This window comes from Pinus tabuliformis, chromosome 7, assembly GCF_031772625.1.
Source record: "Pinus tabuliformis cultivar Carrire ecotype Pingquan chromosome 7, CPIR1, whole genome shotgun sequence".
Classification (NCBI taxonomy): domain Eukaryota; kingdom Viridiplantae; phylum Streptophyta; class Pinopsida; order Pinales; family Pinaceae; genus Pinus; species Pinus tabuliformis.
The window spans coordinates 1,410,011,386-1,410,017,567 of NC_142293.1; positions in this window are offsets into that span (position 1 = coordinate 1,410,011,386).

Consider the following 6,182-nt stretch of genomic DNA (forward strand, 5'->3'; position numbering starts at 1 on the left):
TTTTATATAGTAATTATTTTTATAATTAATACTAATTACACTAATAGGCATTTCTATTTTAGTATTGTAAAAAAAACTATTTACATATTAAGAATCTCCATGATAAAGTGAAAGAATCTCTATGGTGAATAATCTTGTTAAATGATTTTCTTAAATGCATATATGTTTAAATTTTATATCAATTATGTTTGTCATTCACTAATCTAGACCCATCTTAACTTTTGATCTGAAGTTAACATGGATTGATCCAGAGTTAAAATGGATCTAGGCTGGTTTAAGTTGTCCCTCTAAATAGACTATATTTTACATGAATACCAATTTTCATCCAAATGAGATGTCGCTAACATAGCCAGAATGAGATGTATGGATCGAGCACTGGCTAGTCTGCTCAGAACGCAAGCGACGTGCAAGAAAATTTACGAATAGCAACAGAAAAAAATGAGTATGGGTACAGTCTCATAATATTTCAGGCGCAAAATTAAGATGAAATCATTGTGCAGAGAGCAGTTAGGGCTAGAGAAGTACATGTGGTAAAAGCAGAGAATGGTGTTGTCATGCTGGAAAATGACGTGATTCCTAGAAGATGTTTGGTTGTATATGAAGGACACAGTGAAACGTTTAACCTTGTTGAACTGTGGCATAAAGATTCCAAGTTTTCTGCAAATGAATCCTCGCTTCTTAGCTTCATAGCTACAGGAGACGGTCCTTACAACTTTATGGTAATGAAAACTGATGGCCCAAAATGGAAATGGATAGAGCACCAAAAGTGCATTTTCACACATCCCTCGCTAAATTTTTCATTTATAATAGAGGGGGACAAGTTTATGAGGTTTACGAGCTTGCTGCCACAGTTGCCATTGCCAGTGCACTTCGCCAGTTCAATTCGCTTCCTGCCTCCATATATGGTTGCCACAGAATCGGTAGATGTAAATTCAAGGAGGCAGATTAATCAGTCCTCGCCTGCTTTGTGGGATATTCATCACGTGCTTCCTCATGTGGCATTCGAGCTGAAGCATGTGTTCGAATGGGGAGACAGAATAATATACATGGTGTTTCTTGGTGATAAGAATACTGTTCACTTCGATTTTTGGGCTTAGAAAATAGAAGTGTCAAACACACATGGGGAACAACATAATTTGAAAGATAAAACATGAGAATATATTTTCATTAACAAGAGATATAAATTTTAGTACATGGTTTGACCATTGGGTTTCACATCCCAAGGTCTCTTGGACTCCTTTTATCTATTCGTCTTCCACACTAACCCATTGAGGATTAGGTGTCCAACATTCCCCCCTTAATCGAAGGGTTATGTATGAGTCGAAGAACAAAATGTGCAAAAATGCATGGTAGCACTAGGCTGAATGTGCTATCTGAAATGTTGGTATAAAGGGTGCTAGTTTAAGGATGACCACCAACACTGGAACGCTTAGTGCAATTTCTTGAACTCTTCCAAAACTAGCAAGAAGCTGAAGTCTTATGATAGAGGAAATACTCCTATTGTTTTGAAGAGGGAAACCTTCAACCATGAAAGGGAGGTTTCACCCCGCATAAAAGGGAGAACTCCAACCTGAAAAGGAAAGTCTCAACCCGTGATGGTTTAAGTATGACCAAAAACTCTGGAATGCTTAACGCAATTCCTAGAACTCTTCCAAAACTGGAAAGAAGCTGGAGTCTTCTGCTAGAGGAAGTGTCCCCAATTCTATTCCTGAATTCTTCCGAAACGGGCTAGAAGTTGAAGTCTTCTGCTAGAGGAAGTGTCCCAGATTACCAATTGAAGGCATGCTCAAGGGCATCTTTGTCTCTTGCTACAACTCTGAATCTGGTGTGACAAGTTGTGGCTCAAGCTCACTTGATGTGGCTTTGAAGCTTGTAGATGACCATCATTTCCCCCCCTGTCAGATACAAGGTGAGAGGATGGAGAAAATTCAACTGCAAGATTGTTCAATACTCTAGAACAAGTTCTGACATGTGATTGGAATATCATCTTGGTTGTTGATGCCCATTGCCAAGAAGCGATCCATCCAAGATGAATCTTTTTTCTTGTAGGACGTTTTTTTCTAAAGCATCTGTGTGAAGAATTGGTGGTTTTATGATAGTGATTACATGGATGAAGATCAAAATAGTGATCTTTCAAATGGCCAACTCAATCGCAGTGTTGGCATTTCACAATTTGTTGTTATTACTGTTTAAGAGGAGTAGAATCTGGAACAGTTGGAGGTGAACTGTTATGAGAAGCAGTGAAATGTCATGAATGAATCCAGCACTTTGAAATTGAATGGCCTTTGAGTAGTCTAGGATATGAAAGGACAAGTCCTTCTCATATCCAAGACTAGTTTTATGCTTGTTGTAGACAAGTTTTTCCCAAGGTCTGATGATGGGCTTGAAAAGTGCAAACTTAGTCTCTGCATTTGCATGTACAACTGCTACTTTATTGGGTACTAAATCTGAACCAACTACAACATTATTTACTTTCTTCTGATGGGTTGCAGTCTCAATGTTCTAATCAGAAACATGTTCAAAATGACTCCTCTATTTTAATTCTTCTTGATGTAGTTGAGATTTGAGCTGCAAAAAATCAATTTTCTCTTGTGCATTTTGTAGACAAACTTGAATGTCTGTGAGAGAAACTTTGCTGACTTTTAATGTATCATGATTAGTAGACAATATGAGAGTTTTGAGGAACTCTAATACTTCACTGATTCTAGCCATTTTTTCTTCAATGTCAGATTTACACCTTAAAAACTGATCACAACTGCTACTCAATGCAGAAACGTAATACCCACTCACAGTGTACAGCAATATCCTTTATAAATGTGCAACAAATGAATCAAGGAATCAATGCATATATATGTAGATAGAAACTATAATGATTTTTAAATACAATGCAACAATTGGGGCAACAACAACTGCAAAATTGCTTGGATCCTTCAAATACTCTTTCACTTTTAAAGCAGAAATGATGGCTATCAAAACTTCAACAACTATAGCAGCATGTCATGGACAGGATTGCAATGCTCATATATAAATACTTTAACTATGGTACAATTCAATATTCTCTGATCTTGCCACCTTCTTCAAAGAAAACAATAGTCCATTGTAAGAAACCCAACCGGAATAACTAAGAGGAAACCATAAAGAGTCCTGAGTTTGTATTTTTTTAAGTATAAACGCAATACCAGAGATTTTAACATACAATATTTAAGGTTTCTCTCAATGTCGCATTCCACACTGAATTATACACGGAGACCAATGCTTCATTCACTATTTCAATGTAATAGCATCACCACATATGTAATCTGATGTTTGGTATTCCACAGAATCTACTCTCACCACACAACAGGCTGCTACCATACACATATATACATCGTTAAACAAACCTTCTCAGGCCAACGCTCCATTTGAAGGTTCCAACTGTTGTGTTCACACCAATATTCAATCTAGGTTCCAAGCTGGTATGATCTCAATCATTTAATCAGGTTCTTCATACGTCACCCTCATTCCAACCATCACTGATGCTGGCGTTCACTATTGATTAGACCCAACTAGAAAGATTCTTGACCAACAATTTACACAGGTGGAAACACGACCTCTTTTAACTGGAACTTCTCCCAAACAACCACAGAAAATACCTTATACGAATTAATCTCAATGGCATCTCTTAAGTATAAAAGTCTGGAATAAAGACCACAAGGATTCAAGGAATCAAATTTTAGTAGCCCTCAGTGCTATCATGACTAGCAGTCGAATACTCGGCTTAGTGCAATAAGATCAATTTGAAGGGTTCTTCGTCTTTAAATATCAGCCATAAAGAAGCCCATGGAATGTTGTCACTACATTTGAGACGTACGGTGAAAAATTGACATACATTTGTAGTTTTTTGAATTACATGTTTGGCAACAAACACGTTGTTTCTTTCAGATTCTAACCATGGCAAAATCAACCCCTTGACTGAAGATGAAGGGCCAGCAAACATCAAACTCATCTCTGCTACACACACAGAGATTTGACCTCACATTCTCCTTCAGAACTTGTTCCTTTCAGCAGTATGGAGCTGCGTTTAAGTGTTAAATGTAATACAACGCATATATTCAATGTAAATGGACAACGCATACATAATAATGCGAAGACATTCAAAAGCGAAGACAACGCTTAAATGTATGGGTAGGTTTCAATGTAAGACAACGCTTAAACACATTCAACACATTCAAATTCACTGCACCACAGGTTTCAAATTCAACACACTACAGGTTTCAAATTCAACACATATGATATATATACCCATTTGCAGGAGCGCACATGCCAACCTACACAGTCTTTAATGTCATGCAGCATTCACCATCGCATAGCAGAACACTCGCAGCTCATTGTATCCAAGTCGTTTGCTCAAAATACAGTCTCACACATTCAACTGCACGGTTTACATACTCGGCCAGTCTCATCTTAATGAACAGACTACTCGTTCAACGACTTCCAAAGAATCTTGCATAGATGATTCAATGTACTGTGCTTAACGAAGGAGGACTGCATAAATCCATGTTTGATACTTCAAATGAAAACTGTCAATTGAAATGAAACAATTTACACAAATCGCCACAATGGGAGCCACAAGACAAACAATTGCCCAGACGCTGCGCGTGCACCAGTATCACTCTGGAAACACCGTTAAAGCCTCTAAAATACTATTAAATGTTGGGTAGTCACCATCAATGCTTACAAGGAAGCTTCAACAATAGCGGAAACCCAAAATGGTTGGATCTTCGTCCTGCCTTTGTGCATTCAAGTTGACACTGTAATTTATTAACTTTCAATGCTTAATTTAAAACAAGACCACTATATTCGAAAGTTTTTGGAATGCACAGTCTCTAATTCAGCACAGAGAAGTAATGCGGCCAGAGGATTCAGGACAGAGTATGTGGCAGGAAAATAGGAGTTACAGGAGAATCTAAAACGTCTATGAGGCCATCAGCGTGGAGAGGGCAGCGTATGGAGGCCAGTGGCTTATATGGAAGCCCAACAGTCCAAATTCATAGTCTTAGCACAATTCGAGCAGCGTAGTAGGACTATGTCAGAGGAGCGAGGGAGGTTATAAAATTGGCAGAAAAAATCCATGACAAACTAACATTTTCCTGAAGAGAATAATTCCATGTCAAATACCATGTCAGAGAGGTTATAAAATTGGCAGAAAAAATCCATGACAAACTAACATTTTCCTGAAGAGAATAATTCCATGTCAAATACCATGTCAGAGAATAATGGTAAATCGCAGCGTTGTTATACCAGCATGGAGAGAGCAGCAAAAACTCAAGTGTTACTGAGATTATCAGGCATGGCAGACCCTGATTATCAAGCAGAGGGAAGACCCAGATTACTGCACATAAAGGCCATAAAACAAATAGCTCAAAGTAATTATGCAGGGCAGGAATACGCCTGCTCTGATACCATGTCAAACACACATGGGCAACAACATAATCTGAAAGATAAAACATGAGAATATATTTTTATTAACAAGAGATATACATTTATAGTACATGGTTTGACTGAGGTCTCTTAGACTCCTTTTGTCTATTCGGCTTCCACACTAACCCATTGAAGATTACAGTTTGCAGTCTCTCACTGGCACAATTAGAGGCCCAAAAGTGTTCGATAATAGTTCTAATGAGTGTCACAGAATATTTGAGGCATTGACAAATTTCTTGCTGCCCCACATATATGCTACTTATACCATCTTCTTGTATGACCAAATACAGCTAATATCTTCCCATTGTTGAGATTTGCACATCATCAAAAGAGAAAAAACTAGGAAATTGATTCTTGTGGAGTTGTGGTTGGATGGGGAGAACAGGTGGGGAAATCTTGTTCGTTTGATTTCGCATGACGCTGGTTATGCATGGTATGTGGGTTACTTCTGTGTTTGGCAATTAGGTGCGTAGTATTTTGGTATTGATAGTGTTTTAGTTTTGGCCAAACTTCGTAACATTGAAGCAGGAGCTTGGTGGATCATACAGAGACGAGGTTCGTCAGCGTTTGTAGTTAGCCGTGGGATACTTCAAGGAATTAATGATGGAACTCGCTTTTCCCTGGTAGAACACCTCCAATCAAACTGAATTCATGAAATATCATGGAGCAGGTGAACTGTATTCATAACCATGTAAGCAAATGAATATCTTCCTCCAACTCTA